This window comes from Eumetopias jubatus, unplaced genomic scaffold, assembly GCF_037043125.1.
Source record: "Eumetopias jubatus isolate StellerSeaLion01/CBP00866 unplaced genomic scaffold, mEumJub1_p1.0 scaffold_6, whole genome shotgun sequence".
In the NCBI taxonomy this organism is placed as follows: domain Eukaryota; kingdom Metazoa; phylum Chordata; class Mammalia; order Carnivora; family Otariidae; genus Eumetopias; species Eumetopias jubatus.
Window position 1 is genome coordinate 112,036,106 of NW_028274812.1, and position 8,872 is coordinate 112,044,977.

Genomic DNA, 8,872 nt, shown 5'->3' on the forward strand with positions numbered 1-8,872 from the left:
TAACCTTTTAAAGTGTACAATTCAATGGCTTTTACTACATTCACGATGTTGTGCAACCATTGCAACACTATTGGATTCCAGAACATTTTGTCACCCCTGCACAAAAAAAGAAGTCCCATACATGCAAAGTGGTCACTACCCATTCTTTTCTTTAGCCTAGAGCAACCCACTAATCTGTTTTCTGTTTTGATGGATTTGTCTGCTCTGGACATGCTGTGTAAATGGGATCACAGAATATGTGATCTCTTGTGTCTGGCTTCTTTTACCTAGCATACTCTTTTCGAGGTTTCTCCACGCTGGAGCATGTATCAGTGCTTCATTCTTTTTAAGGCCAAATAATATTCCACTACATGAATATACCTTATTTTGCTTATCCATTCACATTGATGGACATTTGGGTTTTTTCTACTTTTCGGTTATCCTGAATAACTCTGCCATAAACATTTGTGTACACATTTTTGTTTGAGTTTTTGTTTTTCATTTTTTTTTTTGGATATATACCTAGGAGTGGAATTGTTGGGTCATGTGGCAATTCTATGTTTAACTTTTTAAGGAACTGCCAAAATGCTTTCCACAGTGGCTATATCATTTTACATTCCTACCAGCAATATATGAAGGTTCTGGTTTCTCCTCATCAATACTTGTTATTTTCATTTTTAAAAAAGGATATAGCTATCCTAGTAGGTGTGAAGTGGTATCTCATTGTGGTTTTGATTTGAATTTCCCTTGTTGTGGTTTGTTTGTTTCATGACTTTTTTCAACTGGTTTTGTATAGGGTGTATCCTTTGTAATGTGTGATCATTAAAGTCTATTTTGTTGGTTTTATGGTCAGCTCGTGATTTCCCAGAAATGTCCTTAAATACTTGGGACTAAAAACAAAAACAAACACAAACAAACAAACAAAACAAAACAAAACAAAAAACCTCCTAGTTTTAGTGGGTGGTGTGTGTGTGTGTGTGTGTGTGTGTGTGTGTGTGTGTGTGTGTGTGTTGGGACATGCATTCAACACTCAGCCACACATTTTACAATTTTACCCTAGCCTTCACTTCCTTTTTGTGCAGAGCCCAAAGATCAGCCAGGTACAAGAGCTTAGGGCCTTCTCAGGTATTTTCTGATCATGTTCCCAGAGCTGGATATGTGCATAGCCTTCTAGAGTCCCAGAACTATGTGGCAGCATTCCAAAATCCTTATTCTTCAAAGAATCTCATTCTCCAGGCTTTCCTTTCCAGGCTTTTAGGTTAGACTATTATTTTCCCCAACTGTTAGTCCTTGCCTGAGGAAGCAGCAGCTAACACACTTGATTTTAAGTATTTTTGACAAATTCTCTCTGGGTAGCTGCTTCAACCCTGGGATAGTTCTTGAGTTAGGTGAAATAGAACATGCTTTTTGAGACAGTTCTTCAAGAAGCCACCAAACAGGTCAAAACAAAAACTGCAATTGTTTGGAATAGGGTCTGTTCTGTTCCCTCTGTTGCCAGGTACATACTGCTGTCCTCAGGCCACTGCCAAGCTGGGGAGTGGGAGATAGTACCAGGTAGGTTAAAATGTCACATTTCATTGAGACTCATATGTGTTTTTCTCAGTTAATCATTCCCATGCTTGCTGTATGATATTGATTGGATTCCAGAGTCCTGAAAATGTTGATTCTCACAGTTTTTGTCAGTTTATTCATTGCTTTTGTGGAGGAACAGACTTTTGGAGTTCCATACTCCACCATTTTTGCTGATATCGCACTCCCTATTTCTTTTATAGGTAACTATTCATTAGGAGCTAAGTTCCTGAGAAGCTTAGTTACTTGCCCATGTTTTATCCAGTAACACTAAGAATAAGGATTTGGACACAGATCATCTGACTCTAGAGCCTGTTTTATCCAATTTTAACATTTATTCACTCATTCAAGAATATTAATTCTAACATCTACTAAGTGCTAGGTATAGTTCTAGAAATTCAGGATTACCTCACTGTATAAAATATCAGATTCCTGTCCCTGAGATCTTGTATTTTTATGGAGGCAGATTCATAATAAACATTTAATAAATATTTGATATTATAACTTAAGTGCTTTGAAATAAAGAATTGGGATACTTCTTTTGAATAGGGACTACTATGGGAGTGATGTGAATATAATTTTTTAACATTTATTTTGTGTTGGTTGCAAATTTTATAGAAAAGTTGTAGTAATAGCACATGATTTCCTAAAAATGCTTAAGCAGATCTATTCATGGTTAACATTTTGCTATATTTGCTTTATCTCCCTCTCTCTCATTTGATAGTAAGTTGTATAAAATTGTGCCTGTTTACTTCTTCATAATTAACTATTCTTGAAGAATAAGGAAATTCTTTTATATAAGCATGGAATAGTTATCAATTAGGAAAGTTAACATCTATACAATACTATTATCTAATCAACAGCTATATTCTGATTCTAAATTATGTCACATCCTCTCAATTGATTGATTATCATATGAAATACATTCTCTATCCCTGGTAATAATCTTTGTTCTGAAATCTACTTAGTTTCATATTGGTATAGCCACTCCAGCTTTCTTTTGATTAGTCATAGCACAGTTTATCTTTTCCCATTTCTTTGCCTTAATTTATTTGTGTCTGTATTTAAAGTGAGTTTTGTGTAGGCAGTAATAGTGGGGATTGCTTTTTTATCCATTTTAACAATCTCTGCCATTTTATTGGGGTGTTTAGACCATTTACATGTAATGAGATTATTGATACTGTTAGATGTAAGTATACCACCTTACAGTTTGATTTCTATTCATTCCATATGTTCTTGATTTTTATTTTCCCCTTTCTCTTTCTTTTAAATTAATTGAACAGTTTTCTCCATTTTTTCTCTTTTGTTGGCTTATGAACTATAATTTTTGTTTTGCCATTTTGGTGGTTGTTTTAGGATTTATAGTATACATCACTAACTTATCACAATTTACTTTCAAGTGATTTTATACTACATCATATATATTATAGGAAGCAATCTCTCCATAGTATATTTCATTTATCTCCTAGTAGACTTTATGCAATCTCTGCCATACATTTCACTTTCACATATATTATAAACTCTACACTACAATGTTTTTCTCTTAAACGTAACTATTTCAAAGAAATTTAAATAATAAAAATAAAATCTTACATATTTCTCCATATAGCTATCATTTTCAGTGCTCTTTATTCCTTTGTGAAATTTTATATTTCCATCTGGTATCATTTTCCTCTGCCTGAAAGATTTCTTTAACAAACCTTATAGTGTGGCTCTGCAGGCATAAATTCTTTTAGCTTTTGAGTATCTAAAAAAATTATTTATTTGCATTAGTTTTTGAAAGATACTTTCGCTGGGTATTGAATTCTAGGTTGACAGTTTACTTTTTTCAGTACTTTAAAGATGTTGCTTCACTGTCTTCTTGCTTGCATTGTTTCTGACTAGAAATCTGCTAGTGCCCTTGTTTTTTTTCTTCTTTACGTAAGGTGACTTTTTCTCTGGTTGCTTCTAAGGTTTCCTCTTTATCACTGACTGAGTAATTTTATTATTTGGCTTAGAGTGGTTTTCTTTGTGTTTCTTGTTCCTGGGGATTGTTAACCTTCTTGAGTCTATGAGTTAATAGTTTTTATCATGTTTCAGGTATTTTAAGCCAATATTTCTTCAGATTTTTTTTGTATCTGCCTTTTCTATCCTCTCCTCTGAGGACTCCAATTATAGGTATAATAGGCAGCATGAAGTTGTCCTACTGTTCACTGATGCTCTTTTCATTTTCTTATTTTTTTTCTGTGTATTTCATTTTGGATAGTTTCTATTGCTATGTCTTAAATTCACTAATCTTTTTTCTCAATGCTAATCTTAGTTCTTAGGCCCATCTAATGTGTCTTTCACATCAAGCATTGTAGTTTTCCTTTCTAGGTATTCAGTTTGGGTCTTTTTTGCATCTTCTATGTCAATATACTAACTTTTTGAACATATGGGTTATAGTTATAATAACTGTCTTAATGTCTCTGCTAAATCTAACATTTGAGTCCAGTTCTGTTTGTTTTAATTTATTGACTTTCCTCCTCATTATAGGTTACATTTTCCTGCTTTTTTACATGCCAGGTAATTTTTTATTGGATGCCAGACATTATGAATTTTAATGTATTTTTGTTCCTGAGCTTTGTTCTGAGATACAGTTAAGTTACTTGGAAAGAGTTCAGTCCTTTCAGGTTTTACATTAAAGATTTGTCAGATAGAGCCAAAGCAGTGTTTAGTCTAGGGCTGATTATCCCCCAACTCTAAGGCAAGATCCTTCTGAGTACCCCACACAATTCTACATGAATTGTGAGGTTTTCTAGTTCAGCTGCTTGGAGCAGACACTATTCTTGGCCCTGTGAGATTACCCGACAGTGTTTCTTCTGATCCTTTCAGGAGGTTCTTTCTGTGGTTTTGGGTACTGTTATGGTCTGAATGTGTATTTCATTCCCATAATTCAAATGTTGAAATCGTGGCCCCCAAAGATGATGGATTAGTGGGGCCTTTGGGGAGTGCTTAAGTCATGAGCATGGAATTCTCATGTGTGGAATTAGCCTTATAAAAGAGGTTTCAGAGAGGTCCCTTGCCCTTTCCACCATGTGAGGACTACAGTGAGAAATCTGCCACCAGAAGGCAGCCCTCACCCAACCATGCCAGCACCCGATCCCAGACTTCCAGCCTCCACAACTCTGAGAAATAGATTTCTGTAGTTTATAAGCTGCCAGGTAATGGTATTTTGTTATAGCAGCCTGAATGGACTAAACAGGTGGTTTCCTCACACATATGTGCTGACTAGAATTCTGTTGAATGCTTGAGAGGGACCCTCTGCAGCTCTCCTCTCTCTTGTACTCTATTCTGTGAACTGAAGTTCCCTTGATCCCCTCAGCTTCTCAAGTCAGGCAGGTAGTCCACTGGGCTCCTTGCACTGGGCTTGGAAATCTCTCCAGGCACTAACCTGGCAAAATTGTAAAACTCATCTCATTTGTTCCCAAGTCTTCAGGATCACTGTCCTTCATGGTTTGATCCTGGTATTGTTTCATATATTTTGTTCAGACTTTTTGTTATTGTTTTAGGAGGGAGAATGAAGTCAGTCCCTTTTTCTCTATTTTTGGAAGGGCTTTTTAAATGTTTGCTGTTTATTTCTACTTTTACTGCATTGTGATCAGAGAATTCAGTTTGTAATATTCCTGCTATGAATAGGGAAGCTACTTACGTTTCCCTTGTGATATAATATATGATATATATATTATATAATATATAATATATGATCAATTTTGATGAATATTTCATGGCTGCTTGAGAAGAAAGCATATTCTTTATTACAAGGTACAGCATTTAATACATATTTATGAAATCTACTTTATCTTTAATGTTGGTTAAGTCTTCTCTCTTCACACTTATTTTTTGTTCACATGCCCTTCTTGGCCTGAGAGTGGTGTGTAAAACTGTCTTATCATTATTATTTCTATCTATTTCTCCTCATATTGCTGTCATTTCTATTTCATAGAGAAGCAGTTTCTGTGTAATCTGGTACATAGATATTAATAACTGGTATATTTTATTGTAGATTGTGGCTTTTTGCATTATAATATATTTTTATTTGTCTTGTTTGATGCTTTTTGGCCTAAATTCTGCACTAATATTAAGCTTGCTACCCTTCTTTAGAGTTGTTCTACTTAGCTAGCATAACTTTTCCTATCCTCTTTTATTTTTTAGCCTTTGAATCACTTTGTTTTAAATGTTTCTTCTATATATAGAAGAGACTGGAGTTTTGCTTTGTAAGATATTTTGAAAATCTATTTCTTTTACTGGGCAAGTTAATCTCCTTCACATTTATTGATATGACTAATATATTGGTGTCAATTTTATGTTATGTTTACTTTGTTTTTTTCTCTCCATGTCTCCTTTGCTTTTTTTTTAATAAAAATTGCTTTGATATTTACAAAAGTGTACATTTTTGCTCTAATAGTTACCTTTGTACTGATACCGTTTAAAATATCCTGATTTGGGGCACCTGGGTGGCTCAGTCATTAAACGTCTGCCTTCAGCTCAGGTCATGATCCCAGGGTCCTGGGATCGAGCCCCGCGTCGGGTTCCCTGTTCTGCGGGAAGCCTGCTTCTCCCTCTCCCACTCCCCCTGCTTGTGTTCCCTCTCTCACTATGTCTGTCTCTGTCAAATAAATAAATAAAATCTTAAAAAAAATAAATAAAATAAATCCTGATTTACCTTTTTTCTCACTTAACTATGAACTATCTGCACTGTCTAGATTGTCGATCCTAAATGGTGTCACTTGATTCCTATCTGTTCCCTATGCAACAATGACCTTATTCTACTTTGGTCTTTCTGTCTTCCTTCTTGGCTCAAATTTTAAGTTACATTCTTTCTACTTGGTCAGAACATAAACCATTTACAAATTATTTTCCACCTTTGTCCCTGATCCTTGTTTAACTTTTAGATCTACATGCTCTAAATATACTTTAAATACACTACATACACACCCACCATCAGTCTTTTGCCAAAAGTTCCTCCACCAATCATCTCTTGATCAGATAGAATTCATCCTCTAGCAGGTTATCTAAGAAGGGCTCATGTGTACAGAATTCTCTCACTCCTTGCATATATAATTTTTCAATAGCCTTGATAATTGAATGATAGTTATGCTGCATATAAAGTCCTTGGCTCACAACTTACTTCCTTTCTTTTGGTTATCTGAAAATAATGTTCCATTCTTGTCTTGCTTTGCAGGTTGCTCTCAAATATCCTGATGCCAATAGAATTTGCATACTCTTGTAGGTATTATGACTATTGTGTCTGGAGGCCTTGAGTATTGCTTCTTTGTCTTTAAAGTCTGATAATTGTATAGGCTTTGTCTGTGAGTTGATCATTCTCAATTTTCCCAGGCACATTGTTGACCTTTACATAAATTTAGGTTTTCTCCTATTTCTATAAGTGTTCTTGAATTCTGCTTTTAAAAAATATTAGTTCTACTCCATTGTTCCCTCCAATTTTCAGGGACTCCAATGTTCTTGAACATGAGAAAAGGGGTGGAACTGGTTTGAGGTAGGAGCACAGATAGTTCATTTACTACAATGGTCAAGAAAGAAGAGTGTGGACACAGATGCTGACAGGTGGTCTAAGGAAGCACACTTCTAGTTACTTTGGTTTTCTCAGTGATAAGGAAGCAAGATTGAAGCAAACTCTCTAATTCTCCCCACCTGGAAAAAAGGATGGAGATGAGTCCATTTGCCATATTTAAATTTGTGGCCTGGATGTGAATCATTTACCAAAATTTGTGAACTATGTTCCCAGAAGGAGCTTTACCTGAACACCCAGAGCTGCTTCCTCCTGGGATTTGTTCATATCCAGAGGGACTGAAAACAGCATGGATGGGAGATATGAATGGAGGGAGAGGCCAGGCACATCTCTGCCAGGAAGCCGGAGGATTGTCTGTAGGAGGTGTGAAGACCTGCCTTGTATTGCTTCAGGAGCAGTGAGAGAAAGGCACAAAGACATGGCTTTGAGTGAGTATAAGAAAGAACTTTAAGGGGCTGGGGAAGGCTGTTGTATGAGGTAGTGAATCCTCTCTCCCAGGGAGTATTCCTTAAGTGGCTAAACATCATGATGTCGGGGATGTTGGCTTGGAGATTCCTGAGTCAGGAGGTGATTGCCAAATAGTCTCCATAGCAACTCAAAGTTGACTATTCACTTTCTCTCTCTATCCAAAGCCCCCTGTCAATAGCTCTTGTCCACTCTACCTTCAACATATATTCACAACGCAACCATTTCTAAGTTCCTCCATTTAATTCCTCCTGGACCAATAAATACATGGTTTTCTCTCTCCTGAATTATTTCAAGAGTCTTCTAGATGATTTCTCTGCTTTCTTCTTGGCCCCCACTCCCCTACCCCAACGTATTCTCAAAAAGAGCAGTCAGACTGATCCAGTTAAATTATAAGTCAGATAATGTCACTCCTCTGTGTCAAATTCCACATTACCCAAAGTCCTAACAATGGCCTTCATGGTCACATGTGATCTCTCCCACAGTCCCCCACCCCAGCCAACTGCACACTTCCTTGCCCTGTGCAACATGCTTGCTTATGTAGGCCTCTTGCTATTCCTCAGACATGCCAGACATGCTCTGTCTGCCCTCAGAGGGTCTTGACAATTTCTTCTTCCTGGAATACTTCTGCCTCAGATATTTAGAGAGCTCAATTTTTTTCTACTTTCTCCTTAAATTCCATTAACTATTCAAAGAGGTTCTGCCTGTCCACCTTTATAAAGAAGCACTCCCATCCTTTTGTGTTCCTTTATTTTGCACAATAGTATTTATCGCCTACATATTATATATTTAATTATTTGTTTATATGGCAGTCGCTTTGCCTGGTTTTCATTGCTAAATTCTCAGTGTCTATAAGGGGCCTACCACAGACAGTACTGGTGCTCAAGAAATATTTGTTAAGAGGGTGAATAAGTGAATAGGTGTGATTGTGTTTTCATGAGGATAGAGAACAATGTGACAATCAGCCAGGACTTGTCTCCTTCTTCTTGGAGGCAGGAGAAGGACCAAGGCTTTTATAACTCAATAAGCCTTTAAAATCTTATTATGTTCCAGTTCCAGGTAGGATGAAGTAAACACATGGCCGCCTCTCTCCCTCACTGGGTATAAAACCTGGACAGAGTACATGGTGCAGCTGTCTGAAGTCTCTGAAGGGTAAGTACCAGCAAGTGGACTGGGAGCTGGGGGAGCCAGGAGTCCAAGGACCACCAAACTGGTCATGAGTGGGACATATTTTGTACTTGGGTCTCTGCTGAACAGAACTTAGCATAGCCTGACACCTGAAGTCAGCACTTGGTGCAGAAAGAGATA